The sequence below is a fragment of the Choloepus didactylus genome, chromosome 17, assembly GCF_015220235.1.
Source record: "Choloepus didactylus isolate mChoDid1 chromosome 17, mChoDid1.pri, whole genome shotgun sequence".
Lineage (NCBI taxonomy): Eukaryota > Metazoa > Chordata > Mammalia > Pilosa > Megalonychidae > Choloepus > Choloepus didactylus.
Genome location: NC_051323.1, coordinates 51,794,538 through 51,816,279, shown reverse-complemented (window position 1 = coordinate 51,816,279; position 21,742 = coordinate 51,794,538). Strand labels below are relative to the sequence as shown.

Sequence of the window (21,742 nt, the reverse complement as noted above, 5' to 3'; positions counted from 1 at the left end):
GAGCTTAAACTGCTTCTTTACATTCTTAAATGGTTGGAAAAAATGAAAAGAACAATATTTCACGACACATGAAAATTTTATGAGATTCAAATTTCAGTGTCCATAAATAAAGTCTGATTGGAATATAGCCCTGCCTATTTGTTTACATATCGTCCATGGCTGCCATCTCTCTACAACAGGGGAATCAGGCAATTGCCACTGACCCTGTAGCCTGAAAACCAAAATATTTTCCTTATGGCCAATTAAAAAACAGTTAGCAAACCTCTCATGAGTGTCACCATGTGTGCACTTCTCTTCCTGGACATTTCCAGAGCAACCCCTCACAGTACATTCATGTACAGGCACATGGGGTGGAGCAGGGGCTCTAGTCACCTCTCAAGTACTAATAGCAAACCCTTATTGACCACTCATGTACCAGAAACTGTTCCAAGTGTTCTACAAGTATCTATTCATTTATTCCTCACAAAAATCCCATAAAATTAGTTACCATTCCCATTAATAGATGAGAAAAATGAGGCCCAGAGAAGTTATGTTACTTGTCCAAGGTTACATCCATCAGTTGAATGGAAATAAACAGAACTATTACGAGTATATCTGCTGATCTCATAGTCATTTAGTCTAACATAGCCAGGGCCATGCAGTTTATTCACCAAGAGCCTTAATCTACAAGCAGAAATCTCAGTTCTCCTTCCACCCTAGGGAATCTCTGCTAGGAACCCAGGGACCGCTGAGGCTGAAAATGCAGGAACATTTGTGGTGGCCTCCAACAACTGTAAGGAAGAAAGGAGATGGGACTGTGGTGTAACAGAGCAAGAGCTGTCTTCACAGTCATTCCTCTGGACTCCACTGTCTCCTACTTCACTCTTATAAAGTCATCTAATTTCATTTCACAGGGCCTCTGTTTGCTTCTTTGTTTAAAACACAAGAACCCTAGATGATCTCTGATATCCCTTCCAGTGCTATCTGTGATTCTTAGCAGCAAGAACACCGATCAAGAGAAGCTCTTTAAAAGGGTCAACTGACAGCAGGATGTCCAGGGGTAAAAAGGTAATGGAGCATCAGAAGAGAAGAACCATTGACGTTAATCTAACTTTGCCCAGTACCAACATACACATTTCAGCTCTGGGGACCCCACAGCCCCCAATATTTGAAAGATAGATCATTTTTGAAGAGTGACTTAAAACATCTGTGAGACACTCGATATACGACTGGGCTCCTCTGCAAAGTCTGTCATTATCCCCCTGTCTGATGCCACCCCCATTTGGGGCTCTAAGGTAGTCTTCGAAGGAAGTTTGGGTTTCAGTGTAGAAAAGCAGTCAGATTCTTTAAACCTGTACTAAGACTGGATGCTATGCATTAAGCAGGGTAGAGCGAAAGGGCTGCCTTGGGTCCTGTGCTTTAAGAGGAAGCAGAAGAAGTTAGAAGCTGGAGAAGCTCAAGGAACTCAAGGGAGAAAGCACAGAGCTACCCGGTGCTAATCAAATAAACAGAAACCACCCATAATAATATGGGAAACATAACCATCAAACTTAAGGGAGGAACAGGCAGGCAGGTAGTCAATCCCTTGCCTTACCTTTCAGACTGTGTGTTATAGCCTCTCCCTGTCTTAGAAGTTCATTGTAAATTTTTGGTTTCAAATGTAATATACACTTATGCAATGGCTTATGCTATCATTTTTCCAGAGCCACAGTTCCTGTGACAGAGTACTGACAGAGCTGATTTGAAAAGTCTGGAATTGGCCCCAGATCACCCCATGGTTGCCCATGTCATAAATTAGCTAGGGCTGGTTTGCACGTTTTAAAAATATCCAGGCCTTATTCCTTGCTGAAATCCTTCTCATTCTTTAAGATCAAATGCCTTTCCCAATATTCTCTTCTTCCTTTCTACTCTTACAGCACTTGGCCCATTAGATAGCTGCAGTGACCTATCTCACTCTGTCTTGTATTTCCAGTATAGGTGAGCTAGGCTACGACTCCCTGAGAGCAGAGAACAGTGAGCAAAGAACACGGCTTTGAGACAGCCTCAGAAACCGGAACTCTCGCCTATATGCTCTTAATTTGGACCCGTTATTTAACTCAGCCACAGTCTTCACGTTTAAATCAGGATAATGATGCTTCTTTGCAGGACCCTTGTAAGCATTAAATGAGAAAATGCATGAAGTGTGTAAACTAATCTCCAGAACCTAATGGGTGCTCAACAAATGTCAAATAACTTCTCTTCATCATCTGCATTCTCTGAAAAGCCGAACGCAGTGCCTTGCCTACACTGGGCACTCCAAAAATATCACTACTGGATTGAAGTAAATTGCTGAACCACCTTCATGTCTGTTTGAGTGCATCTTATATTAGATCCATCCATCAAACTTAAGGGAGGAAATTGTTAATTATTCTGACTTCACATGCAATGACTTCTGCAAAGTGATTGCTCTTTCTTTCTGTCCTTATTTTCTTATTAAGACGGGCTCTAATGTTTACATCTATTTCCCTATGTCTAGTACACGTACTAGAAACCAATTGTCTTTCTTACTATCTTACTAACACTCTCTATGTTACTGGCTGGAATATTCCAAAATGATACAGTAGAAAATAGTCAAGATTTTTAAGGATACCATTTTACTCTTGGGAAAATATTTGCCCATTTCTCACCAGGCTTAAAAAGGCAAAATTTTCACAGAAGGATCAAATTTTTGTGACCTTGGCTGCCCCAAAGTGAAATTGCTGTGTGGGAGCTTATCTTTACCTCTGTCTGGCTACTCTCCACCCTGCCATCAGCAGCCTCATCCAGGGCCCCAGTCCACTCCCACTTCCCCACAGAGTAGTCCCCGGGGAGCACTACATGAGTAGCAACCTAGTTTCAAATGTCTTTCATTTCCTCTGCATCTTCCTATGTTCCAGGTCTTCAGGACTTTTCTATCTGCCAGCTAATTCGATAAACCAATTTAAGTTAAAAAATGAGCAGAAGCTAATAGTTTGCGAGAATTAATGGTAACTCTTTCTCAGATGATATCATTGCATTTTATTAGGGATCTACCAGATAGAATTCCTTTATTCAAATGAATGGCTCTAATACAGAGAATTTCAGATCTTATGTTGGCCAATGCATAAATAAATGTTTTAAACTCAGGATGTTTTTGCCCATCCTCAAATCTCTCTTGAACCCTTGGCCTATCTTGTCACTTACTATACTCTCGTGGCCCAGCAGATCAAAGGAAAATCATAAATGCATATCTAAAACAGTCAGGGTTCAATATAGAATTGCCAGAAAAGAGAGTCTACAAAAAGCAATAAAAGGCTGTAAGGACCACAAGGAACTGTCTTCCAAGTTTAGTCAACACACTGGGAAAAGGCACCAGAGCTCCTCATTTATATTCTGAACTGCTGTTGATGAAAACATTTCAGTAGGGGTTTATGCTAGGAGTTTCCAATTTAAAAAATGGGTTGTTTGATTTACAAGCACTACTGAGAATCTAAACGTTGATCCATTTATGTCTTCAAATACATGTTGTGTAATATATATATACACACACACACACAATATTGTGGGGGGGTGTGTGTGTATGAGAGAGAGGGAGGGAAAGGGAAGGAGGAAGGAAGAGAGAGGAGAGAGTGAAAAGTGAGGAAAGGAGGGAAGGAGGGAGAGAGAGAGATGTCTTTTGGAAAAGAAAGAAAACATAACATAATCTTACTGCACTTAATGAGGCCCCACTGGACTAGCTCTAAGCCCAAATCAGAATGTCAAAGGCAGACTCTGAAAAGCTCACAGTCCTCAGGATCTTACCATCCCAATGGGTCAAACAACACCTACCTGACATTTACCTCCACTAAATCTCAAATATGTATCCTTGGGAGAGAAATCCCTTCATTCAGGGGAAAAGTAGAAACAGCTAGTTCAGCAACCCACTGGCTTGGATAGTCACAATTACTACCGAGGATTACAACCAAAGTGAAAAACATCTAAGGAGCTCTAAGTGATATTGGACCCGATTCTGGAATCTGGGGATAGTAAGGGAGAATGTTTGCCACAAGAGGGAGCAGGAGAATTTGGTCAGATGGGGGACTATTTGGTAGAGGTTATGGTGAAGGGTCTAACCATATGGTATGGAAGGTTGTGATGAAGTCTAACTGTGAAATATGGACAATATCAGAAGATGTTTTAGAAGGAAACATTGATCCCTTAAAGGAAAAAAACAAAACTAAACAATGAATGAAAAAAACAGAAAGAAGAGAGAGAACAACACGTTGATTCCTAAGATCTCAGCAAATGTAAGACAATTTAATTGTAGTTGAAAGAAGCATACATACACACTGCATAAATATAGAACATGCAACATATGCCTTCTAATATCCTCTTTTAACTATATTTCTTTTTCCAAATTTGATTTCTATGTCAATTAGGATCTTGTTTCTTCCCATGCTGTTAGGGCAGCTGCTTCTTACCTATATACCATTCTCCCTCTACCTGAAGGCATCATGGAGAAAGGGTTCTTATCACTGCCGCATGAAAATCAGATGTGAAAGTCCTAAAATACACTAACTTTGAGACAAACACATCCTTGAGCTAAATGGGTGCTTTAGTTTGCTGTAAAGGTGCATTGCAATTTACTCGGATCTGCAGAGCTTTTCTCATCGATTTTGTTAATGAAACAGACTATGTTCAAGAAGGAAGGAATCATGCTTTTACTTTGCAAGATAAAGTATAGTTTTGTCTGATAGAAAATGTTAAATATAGCTTGCTAACAAATGCTGAAGCTCTTTTGGAATTTATTTTGTATTTTTTCAAAACATAGTAAGCTTGCAAGAGCAATTAATGTAATTCCTACAAATAGTCCTGTAGGTGTTACTGATTATACCGCCCCTTTCCTCTGAAATTTGATTTGGAGTTAAAGCACTCCTACTGCTATGCTCTTTTCTTCCCCTTCATGGTTAACAAAAGGTTCCTTAGTTTTTAATTTGGGCTCTCAGTAAATAGTAAAATAGATGGAGACGGAAACAGAGGCAGAGAAAGAGAAAGCACAGCCTTTAATTCATTACTCTCCTCTCCCCTAGTCCTAAGATTTCAAGATAGAGTAGATGTCTGACTGCCAGGGACACTGTTATATCCTTTACAAACCCTGCACAGCTCAACAATGAATATTGGCTTACCCCTGTCCAGTCCTTTTTTTTTTTTTTTTCTAGGAATTAATCTCTCCATTTTTAATAAGAGACAACAGCCATTTTAGGAAAAGGAAAACCAGGGCTCCTTTTTAGTGGATGGGAGAAATCTTAGCTAAAGAGCTCTAAGATCTAAATGCAATCCTCCAGCAGACAGAATTTGTAAAATGAAAACCATTTCAGAAACATATCTTGCCTCTTGATGAAATAAATGGGTCTTCCCCCACCTTTTCACTCACCAGGCCCCAAAGATGGAGCTAGTGCTTCCTTCCCTACCCCTGCTTTCATACTGGCGAACCTCCTAATGAAGCAAGGACAGCAGTAATCCAAGTAACAGGATTTGAAAGAGGGACCGAAAACCAATTACCTTTATTCTAGCTTTGTTTCTTATCTGAAATGAATGAAACGTTGAGATACGTTTTCCTCCCTCCTTGTCTGACTTGCTGCAGGAGTAGCTTTGAGAAAGAAAATGAAAACGTGTGTGTGTTGGGGAGGGGGACTGGGGACAGGTTTACTTTCAGAATCACCTCGGAGGCACTCCCCACTTCCCTTAGGAAATCTTCACACACATGCAGGATTGCAGATACTCAGTTGCTCATATTTGAAGATTCTCAACAAGGCCTTTAACCAGCTCTAATCAGAATCTCTAACTACTCAGCTGGCCCCTCCAGGATCAGAGTGCCCGCACTCTTTGCTGCACCTCCCACTGACATCCTTTTCTCTCTTTTTAGTCTTTACACCTCCAGCAGGACAAAGTTTGCATTGTTATATTCACAACCACTAGTGGCTGGATAGTGGAAGAGAAAGAGAGAGACAGCCAGGGAAAAGAGGCAGGATAAGGGGGTTAACAGATATCTAGTGCAAAGCCTGAGTTTCTTCCCAATGACTGCAGATGACATGCACATTGCCCTCTTCCAAAAAATAAAATATCTGTTAAATCTGATTACCCTTGCTCTCAACCCAACCACTGTCACTTTGCCTGGAGAGGGAAATACGAATTGCCAGCTCAAGCCATTCATCAGTCAACGGAATCAATGGGGGAAGGGGCGGGGGTGTTAAAGAATCAAGGATGTACATGTACGGTACGTATTTTTAAAAAGCATCGCCTAGGCGGATTTGGTTTCTTAAGCCAACTGTCCAGCCATAAAACCGCCCTCTTCTTCATTAAGGAGGAGCCAACAAGGATATCCTCACATCACAGAACACAGACCTTTTCCCCAAGAGCCAGCAAAGCCCCGGAGGCAGATAATGCAGCTGCAAAGTTCCCCTTGGATCTCTTAGGGAAAGATGCCTGTGTGTGCAGAAACCCTAGCGCACACACCACGTCCTAATGTACAAAGACATGGACTCTTCAGCCCACTCCCGGTTGCATTTCTCCTTTCTTGACCCCTCTGCCCCGGCCACACCTCCCGCCTCTCCGCAGTCGGCGGTTTAGGAGCACAGACGTTAGAGGAACCCAGCGCCCGCCAGGAAAGAGGGGCCGCTGGTGTGGCCTTGCGGAAGACCCCAGGGATTACCGAGGGGAGAGATGACCACTTAGCGGAGCCCAGTGGGTGGGGACGCCTGGATCGCCTGCTGCGCTATATTCCAGGTGGACTTAGCTCTTCGCGCCCTGAATCCTCGGAGCCCAGCGCGGTGCGGGGTGCAGCATCTCTCCTTAGCAGCCCTTCGTTCCTCCGGCAGCCGGCACTGGCAGGCAGGCACACTCACTCCCAGACGCACCAGCTCGAGCAAATCCACTTCCCGAGAAGCGCGGCCACCCCAGAAAATGTGCTGGGAAAAACACGCGAGACACACACACACACACACACACACACACACACACACACACACACAATTCAGGAGCCGGTCTTTTGCCAAAGAGGAGTGAAGTGCAGCCCCACGCAGAGCAAATGGAAAACAGTTCGCTGTATCGGACCCAATCCCTTCTGCTCGCCCATAATAAGAGCCTACCTGGTTTGGGGAGTGTGAATGTATTCTTTCCCGTTCCTCCACGCTACTAGGAAATACGACTCACTCCCTCCTAAATAGCTCCCGATCAGGAAGAGGTCGCTCCCATCTTCTTGGAAAAGCACAGGGCACGGACGCGGCTGGCAGCCCCCGGTGCAGCGCCCGCGCGAGCTGGAGCGGCGGCGGCGACGGGCAGTCGGTGCGCGCGGGCGGGAGGCAGGCGCGGAGGCCGGGAGGCTGGGAGGGCCGGGGCCCGGGCGGCGCGCGCGCTCCCTCCCGCGCACACTCGCCCGCCCGCAGCCTCGCACTCGCTCACACGCGCGCTCGGCCACGCTCTCGCCGCCGCGGCCCGCGGAGTCTCGGGCCCTGACGCGTCCCCGGGGCGCCCTCCGCAATCCGGTGGGCTAGAACTGGCGAGTTTCTGGAGTGCGGAGCCAGCGCCTGGGGAGCCTCGGAGCCTCTGCCGCTTAGAATATTTTTCTGTTTCCTCCAGGCTGTGGGCCCCGCAGTGCATCCTGGCCGGGCGCTAGCGCTCTCTCCGGCGCCCAGCCCCTCAATTACACACGCAGACAGGCGCTGCAACTTTTCTTTTTAACCTTTCTCGCCTCACCCACAGAGAACGAGCCCCAACCTCAACTCGCCTACCTATTTCTCACCTCCGAAATTGTTAAGCCAGATGTATCTTTCTTCCCCCACTTTCTACCCCTCTGCTAAAAGAAGCATTCTTTTAGTAAAGGGATCTGGGGATATATGAATTTTTTTTTTTTAAACCCCTTTTCTGTGTTTTCCCTACATATCAGATATGCACAGCTGTAGAGGCTGACATGAGGAGTTAAGGACATGAGTGTGCTGGGGGCGGGGCAGGGGACGGTGTTCCCCAGTCAAGAACTCTGAAAGATTCTTCCTCAAAGAATCTTTGGTATTTCCCTCAAATATTGAAGCTCGCCTGGGATTCAAGACCAAGAGGCTGTTTAGTGTGGAAACCATGCATGCCTTACAGAAAGGAGTAAAAGTTGATCATTCAGGTTGGGCTGGGGAAAGATCTTATGCAGCAATCTACGAATCGTTCGTTGCCCTTTCCAAGAGAAGCATTATCGTTGCCAATACATCACTTCCCCATAATTAATAAAGAAACATTGCACCAGGCCCTTGCTGTCTTGACAGCTCATTCATCCTTACAAATCCTTAATGACTTGGTAGGATGAAAGGCTGGACCTGCTGTGGAGTTCACCAGTTTCCAAACCTGGCTGCACATCACATTCACCTGGAAAGCTTGTTTAAAATGCAGATTTTAGCGGCCCATCTTGAGACTCTGATGCCTTAGGTCTCAAGTGGGTCTCCAAGTTTGTACTTTTAAAGCACGAGGTGATACTCCCTATTGCCAAGGTGTGTCTGTGGTGAGGGGTGGGGCGTGGGGCATGGGGGGACAATAGCCTGATGAGGATGGTGAAACAGGGGAGCACTGCAGAGCACTAGGCAGAAATTTAAGTCCTTTAGAGTTCCCCCCACTACTTACAGTTTTTGTGGCAGTCAGGCCATAGGAAACGAGTGAATCTGACTCCAGGAATCCCACTCTTTGTGAGGCCGAGAGAGAAAGATGAGAAATCGCCCTCCTCTGCCTTTGTGCTGGTAACTCAGGCTGCAACCTCAGAATCACCTGGGTAGCTTTTAAAATCCACAGCTCAGGCCACACCCCAAAATGATTAAAGGGGACTCGCTAGAAGTGTGACCCAGGCATCAGTACTTTTTTTTTTTTAAGTTTCCTAGTTGATTCCTGGAGGCAACCAAGGGTGACAACCACTGCTGTAGACTAGTACTTTTCAAACATGAATGAATGATACAAATCATAGGTTATTCAGTTGGTCTGGGGTGGCCTGGAATCTGCATTCTTACAAACTTACAAGCGATGTTGATGCTGCCTGAACGACGGCTACACTTTGTTTAGCAAAGGTCTGTTTCATCCATCTAGTGGTGTGGACACAGCTGGCAGAGGGAACTTCAAGCTTCTCGTGTTGTAAATTCCCAGGCATCATCCTTCTCTGAGAACATTTTCTTTGACTTGCTATGAGTTAAATTTTCTTGGAAACTATTCTCCATACAAACTGATAGTACTGACTAGTGAGTGTGAACAAAATGACATTGTGGGGACACAGAAGGTCACTGTCTCTCTGTTAGAATATGTTCTCAGCCAAAAATTACTTAGGAACTTGACTTCAAGCAAGTGTGAGGCAGACATTTGGCTCACAGTCAATGAAAGGGGCTTAGAGACAAAAGTGGCTGCTTTCTAAATGACCCTGAGAAAAGCATGTAACTCAATGACTCCACCCATAGGAAACAAGGCAAAACTAAATGAAAGGGCTGAGTGAAATAGCTAAATGAAAATGTGAGTTGACTATATTTCATTGGAATAGATTTTGTGGAAAGGATGCAGCCTGGTATCGCTATTATGGACCACTTATGCAAAGTTCAGATTTTCTTGAAAGTTTAAGTTTGTGACATGGGATGACAAGAACCCTGTTCTTCAAATTTTTATATTTCAGTGATGCCCAAAGTTCACCTTGTCAACTACTGAGAAGGCATTATGGCTTCATCTTGGTCCTGTTTATTCCTCCTTTTTTTTTTTTTTTTTTCCCAATCTAGACTGATATAAGTTGGATTCTTGGAAAAACCCACAAAAAAAATCTTCTCTTTTTCTAAAACCATTCAAAAGCAGTCTAGTGCCTGCTGATTTGGCATCCTTTTGGATTTGGCTCAATTTCTGAACCCCTAGTTTTCTTTACCTTTCATTTCTCAATAAAGACATCCTTATAAGGGTTCCAGGGCCCTGGGGCAAATCAAACCTTTTGTTCCCTCCTAAATGTCATACATGACTGGATTTTTATTGCAAGTATTATCAAAGACTACATCACAGGTAGAAAGCAGTGGGAGATTGCTCTAGGTATGGAAATAGTGAGGCTGCTGCAGGCTGTGCCTTGGAAAGAGGAAATATTGTATGTAGGAGGACGGTGATTTACATTCCAATGGAAATAGTATTTCTTAATTATATTCTCATGTATTGATTGCCATTCTTTCCTCAGGACTTGGGATTCAGAGTTATGGGGAGCCACTGTTATCTAACCAAAGCAGTGTAGAACAGCCATTTAGGGGACTCCCCAGGGGTATCATCAAATTGTGACATATTCTAAACATGATTCAGGTTTTCATGAACTATTTCCCAGTAAACCTTTCAGGGATCATTTTGCAAACTCATTTTCAGACCAAGTGTAAATGTGGATTAGGCCTATGTTTTATCGAATCTAACCTTTGTTAGCACCCATGCTGGATTACCCAACAGAAAAATTAAACATGTGATCAAGGGCACTAATTTTTTTTTTTTTTTAATATTTGAAATTTTATTAAAAGTACCCAGTAATTTTTCATCCTAGGGAAAAGACTTATTTTTTTGTAGTTCCTTATCCATGCCATATGATTCAAGTTCACTTTTACTTTAAATTATGTAGGGCAGGGGTACCATCATTAGTTTTTCATTATTTGGGGCTTCTTAAGTGTCTTAATATGGTCCTGATCATCCCCCACCTCATTTCCTATCTCTCTCTGCTAGTCGTGACCCCTTACTTAAGTGCTCACCCACAGGCTCAGTCTAATTCATACTGCAATGTAAGAAATTGTGAAACTCAGCATTAGCCATTCTCCTATACCCAGGAAACCTGGTGGACCACCAGGCCCCATTTTGTCCTCTAGGTTTCTTTGCTGCTAATTGAATCCAGGGTTGTTTGCCTCTGGGGTGAGTGTAGGGATTCTTTGTTCATTTCTAAATATAGCCTGGGGTCTTGTTCCTGCAATTGAACTTGTACTTCTCTGTTTTGTTTGAGCAGTTGAACACCACCCTAAACCTCACCCAGTAAGTTGGTCCTGCAGCTGTAACAAAAATCCACAGGGTGGGAGCAGCCTTGCCAGTGGATGCACAGTTAAGATGCGTCTCCCCTGTGCCCCATTACCATGGTGACAGCCACTTACTCTGAGTCGCCAATAAATGTTTTAGTCTTTCAATACCAGGGGCCTGGGCTTTTATTTTTGAGCAGTTTATATTCAAGGGTTGGACTTTTACAAAGTCTTGACACTTTCATTTTCCATTTCTGTGCCCAGTTACATTAAGGAAATAATTAGTCCATATCCCATGACTTTAAAGCGAATGGTAACTCAATGGCAGAACCACTATGTAAAATAACTAATGTGTCAGAAAAGAACAGCAGACTGGTTAAGAGCCAAGACTTTAGTCAGAATTTCTATCTGGGTTTAGATCCCAGCTCTGACTGTGTGACCTTGGGCAAGTTTCTTAACCACTCTGAGTCTTAATATTTCTGACTGCAAAATCTGTATGGTAAAACTACCCTAAGGAGTTGTGGCAAAGATAAAATGTGTATAATGTATTTGGCATAGTTTCTGATCATAGTAGTTACTTAATAAATGACATTTTATTACTATTATTATTAGTCCATTAAAGTTTCATATTGTTTCATTTACATTTCATAAAAATGATATCCATTGTTCTAGTTTGCTAATGCTGCCAGAATGCAAAACACCAGGGATGGATTGGCTTTTATAAAAGGGGGTTTATTTGGTTATACTGTTACAGTCTTAAGGCCATAAAGTGTCCAAGGTAACACATCAGCAATTGGGTACCTTCACTGGAGGATGGCCAATGGTGTCTGGAAAACCTCTGTTAGCTGAGAAGGCATGTGGCTGGCGTCTGCTCCAGAGTTCTGGTTTCAAAATGGCTTTCTCCCAGGACATTCCTCTCTAGGCTGCAGTTCTTCAAAAATGTCACTCTTAGTTGCACTTGGGATATTTGTCCTCTCTCAGCTTCTCTGGAGCAAGAGTCTGCTTTCAACAACTGTCTTCAAACTGTCTCTCATCTGCAGCTCCTGTGCTTTCTTCAAAGTGTCCCTCTTGGCTGTAGCAGCTTGCTCCTTCTGTCTGATCTTAAATAGTGCTCTAGTAATTTAATTCAGACCCACCCTGAATGGGCAGACCAGCACCTCCATGGAAATTATCCAATCAGAGTCATCACCCACAGTTGGGTGGGGCACATCTCCATGGAAACACAAGAATTACAATCTAATTAACACTGATAGTTCTGCCCACACAAGATTACGTCAAAGATAATGGTGTTTGGGGGCACATAATATAAACTGTCACACCCATATTAAAAAGTTTCTGTATAATTAGGTTCTGCGTACGCAGACCATCTCATTATGGTTAATGATTTCTGATAATGATCATTTTTGTTATACAGAATTCTATGCAGTGAATAATCCAGGAAAAAGGTGCTTTTTACTATAAAAAAGTAAAGACTGTTTTACTTCACTGTAAAACAGGAGCTGCTTGTGCAGTTTCTGATTTTGTAAGAAGATTGTGGTGATGTGATTGATAAAGGGGGCACCACATTCTTGCCTGGTTCAAAGTCATTCTTTTCCCTTATGTCTGTGTATCAATTTGATTCTACCTCTATTAAAATCTGAGGGTAGGATTTCTAAAAATAGAGCCAATTTAACCATACTCCACGATGACTAAGATATTGGTTGTCACGTTGATTTTATTAATGGGGCATGCACTTCTTCAGTAAGTTTGCATATACATTCCTCAACATTAAGTCAAGGACTCTCCAGCAATAGGGACACAGGATGAACCCCCCTGGGTCCTCTGTACCAGGCAATCCAGCTTGGAGGCCATGTCCCCGAGAGAACACACTTTAGCTTTTTCCATAAATCTCTTTTTTTACGGCATTGCCGATGATGTATCGCTCCCTCACCGCATCTTCAATTGCCAAGCACTGATTAGAATCTTCCGAGGACAGCCAATGTTTCAGTGGTTACTGCACTACCCAGACAGTAGCCCTTGAAAGTGGGCACCACAAAGATACCTAAGGGGAAAATAGACTGAACTTATGGGTGTCCCAATCCATGGTTTAATAATGATGCAGATTCTGCTACCACTGGAAGTGTCTAGAAATAATGAGACTATATGCTTTCGTCTCTTTAAAAATTCAGACTCTCGGATAGTGTGACCTAAAGAGTCCTTGGTAAGCATGAGAAAGTAAAATCCCCAAACTGCACTTTCTATTTTCCCTCTCTTTTAAAATACTATCCTGTCACACAGAAAGCTTAACTATCTTTGGATTTGTTTCAGAATTTATGAGACTGTAGACCAAAATAAATGACATTAAATATTATTTGTGTAGACAGTAAAATGATTTGCCATCTACAATCTAATTTATATATAAAAACATCCTTGTAGAGTACAAAGGGATATGCCCAGTAAGTGTGTAAGTATAATTTGCATGTAGGTATCGGCCAGATTGTTTTAAGAAAGTACTGAAACCCAGGGCCTATCCCCAGAAATGCTGTTTTCGTTGGTCTGAATAGGAGTCTGTATACTGTTTTCATTTGTTTGCTTGATTTTAAAGTTCCATAAGTGATTCTAAGGTTCAGTCAGAGCTGAGAACCACTGGCCTAAGATCAAATAGTTAATCAGTAGTAAAGACAAGTGGGGACAAAGAAAACACATCCTTACATTTAGTATAATGCTGTTTCTATTTTATTGCTGCATCGTATTTCAATATTTTTAACAGAATATAAAAATGAGGATTATTTTGGAAACTTAAGAGACCTTACAAATGGTTGAGAACCTGTTTCAGAGTCTCTAAGTGGCATCACTGGGAATTGTAATTCACCCAACAAAGATACATCAGCAAATTTGAAAAGTGATCAAGCAAGTGCATGGCTGCAGGGCCTCTGACTGTCTTGCTGAACACTCTATCCCCAGAATCTCAGACAGCTTTCGGGGCATGGGAGATGGATTAACTAAATGTATATTGCTCTCTCTAGGAGGACTGCTACGTGGAGAGAAGATGGCCTTTGGCTGTAAGGTAAAGTAAACCCTCTGGCCCCCATCCAGTGTGAATTGCAATTTAATATTAATCAACTCCTTGTAGCTGCGATGCAGGTCCTGGTTAGCCCCGACAGTCCTGCCTGGCCACCTGCTCCACAGTGACAGACAGAACGTCTGTGACATCGCAGGAGGCTGGACCACAATGGAGATGACAATCTAACCGAGCCTCAGGCTTAGGACTGTAAGTTGACCCTCTGTCAGTTATCTCCGGCATATTATTTAAAAGCTTTTGTTTGGTCCAGTTCACAAACGAGTCAGAGACTCTCCTATTTACCTCTGTTAAGAGATGTTCTTTACTCATAAATTTATGCTTGTCTTTTCAATGATTATTTCTCAAGACCAGCACACGTGAGCTTCCTGATACCTTCAACGTCAGTCATCAAGCTACTCTCATTAAAGGCAAAAAGCCGGGCACAGCAGAGGACAAAAAACACATAGTTGGGAATAGTCACATTAATTCACTTGTTCATTCATTCCTTCATGTAATCATTCAAGAAATATTTATGATGACTACTCGGGGCCAGGCATTGTCCCAGACACTGTGGATGCAGCAGCGAACACATCGTTTTAAAGTTCCTATTGGAAAACAACAGGCAGCAAGCAAAATAAACAAATTCACTCATATCGGGATGCCAGATAGAGAGAATACTATGAAAGAGATAAAGCAGGGGAAACAGGATGGAGAGTTCTGGGGGCAAGAACTAGTTTAGGTGGTTGGTTTTGCAGAGACCTGAGAAGTTAGGATTTCCTAGTGACAACATTGTCCGTTTTTTGAGTGTCCCAAGCAGGTGAAATGACATAGCATAGTATTTTGCTTGCAGATAATTTGTTTCTGCTCTGAATTGAGGTTCTTTTAGGAATTCCACCTCAAAGCTGCCAGACTGTATCCAGAGTGAGCAGCACAGGCTTTACCACGCGGCGGCTTGCACCTCTGCCTCTAGGAGCGTATGCGTATTATGCAAATATGATAGTTGTTCCAGAAAGACAGTCAGCTCTCAGGGGTTGCACATAAAATGGCTGCTTTTCTTCTAAAGGTAGAAAAGCTGCAAGAATTCTGAGTTTCCCTTGGTTTTACTTAAAGAGGCACATCTTATGAATGCAGCTGGATGGCAAACACGACATGCCTGAGCTCTAATAGGTGAACCTCTTGCTGTAAAGTCAAAAGCACAGGGAATAGGGAGGGGGTCACATGCCTGGAATCCAGGATGTGCCTAGTGCTTCATTCCACCAGTTTCAGAGCAGTTCTCCTTTTTCCTTATTCCTGCATTCTTCTCTAAGATTACACAATGCACATACCACACACACATGCTGTACTCACAGCACGGGCAACACATTCCTACACGCACACTCTTCACAAACTCACTCACTCACATACATTGTTCTTAACTATGACCCAATATCTAACAATTGAAAAAGCACCGATTATAAATTTGCCAGTAACACATGGAAACAGTAGTCAGCCTCTTATTTTTTTTTAAACATTTAATGTTACTGGTCTTTTATTTGCAGGGTCTTTTATATTTGGTTTCAAGTCTACTAAGAGGCTCATGGGCTAAAGCAGATTATGATCCACGCATTGCCTTCTTTTGAAACCAACAATGTCAAATTTGAAGCCTGGAAAAGATACCAAAATATATGGTATCACTGTGCCTATATCCTAAGAGAGGTTTTCTTTTAAAAATTTATGTTGTTTTGTTTATCACTGTTGTTAAAATATCCTCCAAATGTCCAAATTGCTCAAGGAAAGGGAATTTGGGGATGGAAAATTATCCAACTCATCAAAATGCCTACATAACTTATAGTAGATGATCAATAAATATGGGTTGAATAAATTATGCAAATTAATGGAACATGCTTCATTTTAAGGCAATCATTTAAAGGAAACATTGCAGCCAGTAAATCTGGCTGAATTTTTAAAACATAAGGCAGCAAATATTGTGATACAGCGTCATTAAAAGGGATGTTCTGTGGAGATTCAAAAATGAGTTAGATACCACCCTTGACCTCAAGAAGTTTATTCACAGCTAGATTTAGACTGAAGGGTTTTGTTTTTTTTTTCTGTTTTAGCATACTAAGTTTATTTTACTGTGCATTAATTAGTTGAAAATTAGTAACATGCATTGACCAAAACATTTGATTAACAAGACCATTAAGGATAACTGAGAGTTTTCTTTAATATAATTGTTTCACAGCAATGCTTCTTTTCCTGCTGTATAGGGGATATAGAAGATAATACACGCTAGAAATTAGAACAAAAATATATAGGCAGTACAACAACAAAACTATATAGCACTTTAAGAACTTTCTGACACATGAACACACTCATTTAGTGCCTCAGCTTTCTAAAGTAAGCAACATGTAAGCTTGTAAAGTACACACACCAAATGATTATCTAACCCACAAAATATCCAAGGCAGATGTTAGCACGTCTCTATTGTCAAGAAAATTTTCTCGCCGCCATTTCATTCCAAAAACATGAAAATTCTTTCTTTCTTTTCTTTCTTTCTGAGTGGTGACTGGGAAAAAAGAGTCCCCTTTATGAAATTCAGACATGTTTCAAAGTGCACTGCCATCTTCTTAAGGAAACATTAAAGCCACTGCTGGCTTTTGGATGCTGGGAACACAGTTTACCACATATTCTTTTGTCCCATTGCAAGGCAGTGTGATACAGTAGAACAAGCATAGTGTTTGGTAGTCAGAGAGACCTGGGAGACTTCTGGCTTCCAGCATTTGCTATGTGACCCTAGGCTGTCTACTTAAACGTTTTGAGCTGAAATTGCCTTATCTGTATAAAGGGGAAATACAGAGTGGCTATGAGGAATAAATGACTCAATACATATAAAGTGCCTGGCACACATATCTTGGCATCCAGAAACTAGTCAGTAAATAGTGGGTCCCTGACTGAAGGGTTTTTGCTTGTTTTTTTTTGTTTGTTTGTTTGTTTGTTTTATTTTCATTAGAGAAGGTGTAGGTTTACAGAAAACTCATACAGAAAATACAGAGTTCCCATATACCCACCCCCATTATTAACATTTTGCACCAGTGTGGTACCTTTGCTAAAACTGATGAGAGAATATTCTTATAATTAAACTTATAATTACAATTATTATATTACAATTAACTATATTCCAGAGTTTACATTAGCATTTGCTGTTTGCATTGTACAGTCCCATGGTTGTGTGGGTGTGTGGTTTTTTTTTTTTTTAGTTTTTTATTCTAGTCACCCATATAAACCTAAAATTTACCTTTGTAACCACATTCATATATGTATTTCAATGGTGTTAATTACATTCACAATTTTGTGCTACTATCACCATCATCTTTTTACCAAAACTTTTCCATCCCCCCTAACAGAAATTCTATGCTAATTGAGCATTAACTCCCTATTCCCTACTCCCACCGTGGCCCCTGGTAACCTGTGTTCTAGTTTCTGTCTCTTTGAATTTGCTTATTCTAGTTATTTCATATCAGGGAGATCACACAATAGTTGTCCTTTTGTGTCTGGCTTATTTCACACAACATGATGTCTTCAAGGCTCATCCATGTTGTCACATGTATCAGAACTTTGTTCCTTTTCATGGCTGAATGATATTTCCCTGTATGTACATGCCACATTTTGTTTATCAATTTGTCTGTTGACCGACACTTGGGTTGCTTCCATCTTTTGGCAATTAGGAATAAGGACATTATGAACATCAGTGTGCAAATATCTGTTCAAGCCTCTGCTTTCAAGTCTGTTAGGTATATACCAAGAAGTGGAATTGCTGGATCATTTGGTAATTCTATACTTAACTTTCTGAGGAACCACCAAACTGTTAGACTGAAGGTTTTTGAGCAAGTAAATGCTGGGGAAGTCACAAACACATGCTCAGTGGCCAGCTCCCATCTTTTACCTACCCCTCCTGCATCTTTTTCTATTGTGCTCAGGTGTTTTAGTCTATTTCCATTCCACAACTTGGTTGATGTTAAGTCTGGTGAAAAGGCCCAACCAGACCTGGAATCCTCACACTAGTAACAAGCAGCCCCATCTGCTTTTCAGGGTGGGAAATCTCCAGGCCTCCTCCCCCTGAAGTTGTATAAATATGCCACCCTTGACAGCACAGATTTATCTCTCCTCTCGGATGCAAAGGGGGTGTGCAGAGCTGCCGTCCACCTCCCCTGACCTGAGCAGTTGACCTCCCTGGGAGAACCGGCCATGATGAGATCTCTTCCCCTGCAGTTTTGAACTCTTTGTGCTGTGTGAGCAGTAAGGCGGTTATTTGCTGAAAGTTTCTGCTGAGCCTGAGCCTGTGTTCCTATGACATACCATGTAGCAACTCACTCCATAGTCAGTACTTGGCCTGATAACAGGATTTATGAAGATACATCTTGATGCAGTATTTGAGATGTGTTAAAGTGGGCAGGAATAAAGAGGACAATGAGGAGATGATTATGATCATCTCAAAGAGGGCCCATGCAGGAGGACACTAACCAACGACTGGAGAGAAAAGGAAAGAATATGGTTATATTTCTCTTTAGCTCAACCCTTGGCAGAGTTCCTGTGCCCCTGAGCCCAGTAGTTTTAGAAAATACTGAGTTTTCATACTAATCAGTCTGGATAGCTTCAGCTGGAACACATATGATTTTTATCCTAGGGTAAAAAAATCACCTTTTAAAAGCAACATACCAAGGTGGAGGGAGCAGTCTGCTCCAGTAGGGAGAATGTTTGATCACTGAGATGGAGCCTGGACATAATAAAAAGCAGACCAACCCTTATTTGGTTTTCTTATTATGTTTAAATTCTCCATAGACAATGCACCCTCTTATTCCTTGCGTCTTATGTTTACCGCTCCCACTGCCCACCTCCCTTGGTGTGTCACTGCCTTTGCAACAGATTATAAGCTGAGAGTATCTGGACTTCTTCCTACGATATACAGCTGACTTTTAACTAGAGAGAGCAGGTGGAAAGGCTCTGCCCACACCACCCCCACCTCAAACCCCACGACTACACCATAGATTTCCAGACATTTAAATTGACTGTGTGGGAAAGCCAAACAGCACCAAGTTGGATGAAACGTGGACTTTATGAAGAGCCTGTTGCTTCCTTTAACTTCAGATGTTTTCCCTGTTATTTTACAAATGTACAGAATCAGTGAAAGGAACGTAAACATAATTATCACATTTAATCAAATCTCTTTGTTTTTTAGTCCATATATATACACACACACACACACATATATATGCCCATATATAAATGGAAATCATTTTGCTAAATGCGGTTTTATTTGTTGGATAACAGACCCAAAGATAAAATCAATTTCTTTAATTTTTCATATATATTTTTCAGTCATGGTTTGTGACACACTCTTAATCTGACACAAACTAAAAAACTGTGTCTCCATTATTGTGAGAAATCTAATATTAATATAACACTGATACTACTTGGCGTTATTAGATATGTTTTTTAAATGGAAAGCATATACTAGATTATTAGCTGTTTATCCCATTTTAAGATGAGATGTTATTTATTTAATATAAATACTAAAGTTAAAAGATGTCTAATGAATTTCCTGGCATGTTTGGAGGCCCCTTTTTTCTTTGAGAGAATGTTGTCTCATGGTAGTAGATATCAGAGCAGGTATGAACTTGACCTGGGGTAGAAGGAGCAGTCCAAGGTTTGAATGCGTAAAGCCCAGAGACTGAGGAAGAAAGGGGCATTAGCAGGGGCTGTGAGGTAGGTAGGGTTGATGCAGAACTTTGGTCTGTTTCCTAAGATCAAGATGACTTATCTACTTCCTTCTGAGGACTTGCCTTGGTTGCAATAGAGATCAAGTAGCCTTGCAATTACTAAACTCTTCTACCATTTTCCCACTTTTCTTGTTCACATGATTTATCAGAAATTCCTCTGTATTTGGTAAAAAGGAGAGGCTTGACAATTGGAAAGCAAAAACAAATGAAGTCATGCTTTCTAGTTGTGATTTTACCCATCACTGCTGTGCCTTGCCAGGGGTCTGCTGTGTGACTATCAATCATTGCCACCAGGACTAAAACTCTCCACCAGATTGTTTTTCAGATTATTTGGCCAAATCCTTTTCATTTTATGCCCACATGCCTTCCAGACCTGCTTTTTATAAATTGTTCTCCTGGACTTAAGAATGAAGGGGATGATTAAGGAAGAAATACTGATATCAAGGTGAATGACAACAAAATCATTGGCCCAATTCTGGAATGGAGACAGTGCATTTCATAATTTTATAAGATCCTGACATTTCCACCTGAAGTTATTTAATTTGAAGCTAAAACTTCTCCATTGTGGCATATAAACAAAACCATTATCTCCTGATCAGACCCAGCAGGCTACCTGCTCTGTTGGGAGCTGTGGGAGGACAGTACCCAACTGGTTCCTCCTCTTTGAGGAAAAGGGAGGAGACCCCTAGGAGAACTGTTCTAGAGAAGGAGATACTGACACCTGATATCTCAGTCTTAAACAGTCTTATTTCTATATCAGCTACTCCTGGAGTGGGGGAAAGATCACCAGGGAGAGATGGGATGAGGGCATGATTGTGATCAGGGAAGTATTTCAAATGGTCTAAGAATTGGGGCTGTGCTGGGGGATGAGATGAGACTGGGGCTGCAGATCTGCCAAGGCCTCCATGGCAGCTGTCAGAGCCTGGACATGAAATGATTTTGCATTAGGCCACACCAGCTGGGGGTCAACCTACAAAACAGTCCAGGCACATAAAAGTTCCCCAATGCCCTGGGGAGATGCTGAGAAATGAGTATCTCCCCAGGGCAATGTGAACGTGGGCAATGGTGCTCAATACAAAGGGACCTCAAGCAGTGAAAAAGGAGATGTTCTCTCCCTGCCAGAACACTCTGGGTGTGTAGAGCCAGAGTGTGGGATTTAAAATACATATATGTGGAAAGGCTCATATGGTGTCTCCTTGCATTTGATATTCATATAAATTGCTTCACAGTGTCTGTCCTTGTCATTTTATTATTCCTGTCAGAATGCTGTCCACTTTAATTAAATCCCAGTTGATTTCCTCTTCTCCCAAAGAAAACCCTGGTGGGTTCCTATGACACTTATGGGTTCACTAGCATATTCACCATCTTTATCTAGTGTGTCATGACAATAAATTTTTATGGTTATCACCTTCACAAAGTAATTTTTGGTAACAAAATTGGAATAAAGAAATTTTTCATATATGACCATATGACTGTGGATAAATAAATATTTTTACTATTAAACATGAATAGAACTTCAAGCAAATTATATCAGCTCTCTAGATCTGTTTGATTATCTGTAAAATGGGAGCGTTAAGCTGATTTCTGTTTCTTTTCCCCATTTAAACATTGAGATTATGTGATATAAATTCTCAATGCTTACTCTTTTGGTTTCAAACCTCAGTTTTTACCTTTGCTCTTCATTTACCTTCTAAGCAAGGTGCTATGAAATTATTAGCACCCCTTCTCCATGATTCGGGAATTTTCTTTATCATGTATAAACTATAGCTATTCATTTTCTCTGGAAAGATAACTTTGAGATAATACTAACTTTATGAGTGTTTACTCATTTAGAAATAAAAGTGGTGTTTAGTAGTGTGTATTTTTGTATTTTGTATTTTTTACTATTTACTATTATTGCCTTTTACAGAAATACATTCTTTTCTATCCATTTAACCAGTTTCTATTAACCAACAATCTTTCAA

General features: G+C 41.5%; 1 protein-coding gene across 24 annotated transcripts in view; it reads right to left on the bottom strand.

Annotated features, from left to right (window-relative positions):
- SLC8A1 (solute carrier family 8 member A1) overlaps nt 1–21,742 on the bottom strand; it is a 376,616-nt gene that overhangs the window by 301,771 nt on the left and 53,103 nt on the right. For 9 of the 24 annotated variants that reach the window (XM_037807836.1, XM_037807841.1, XM_037807843.1 and 6 more), the window contains exon 1: nt 7,104–7,589. The exons of 9 other annotated variants lie outside the window; for them this stretch is intronic. The gene's annotated coding sequence lies outside the window, so the exon portion shown is untranslated. Of the gene's footprint in view, nt 1–7,103; nt 7,590–21,742 lie in introns of those variants that run through there. 6 more of the 24 variants (XM_037807848.1, XM_037807850.1, XM_037807851.1 and 3 more) reach the window with 1 other exon arrangement.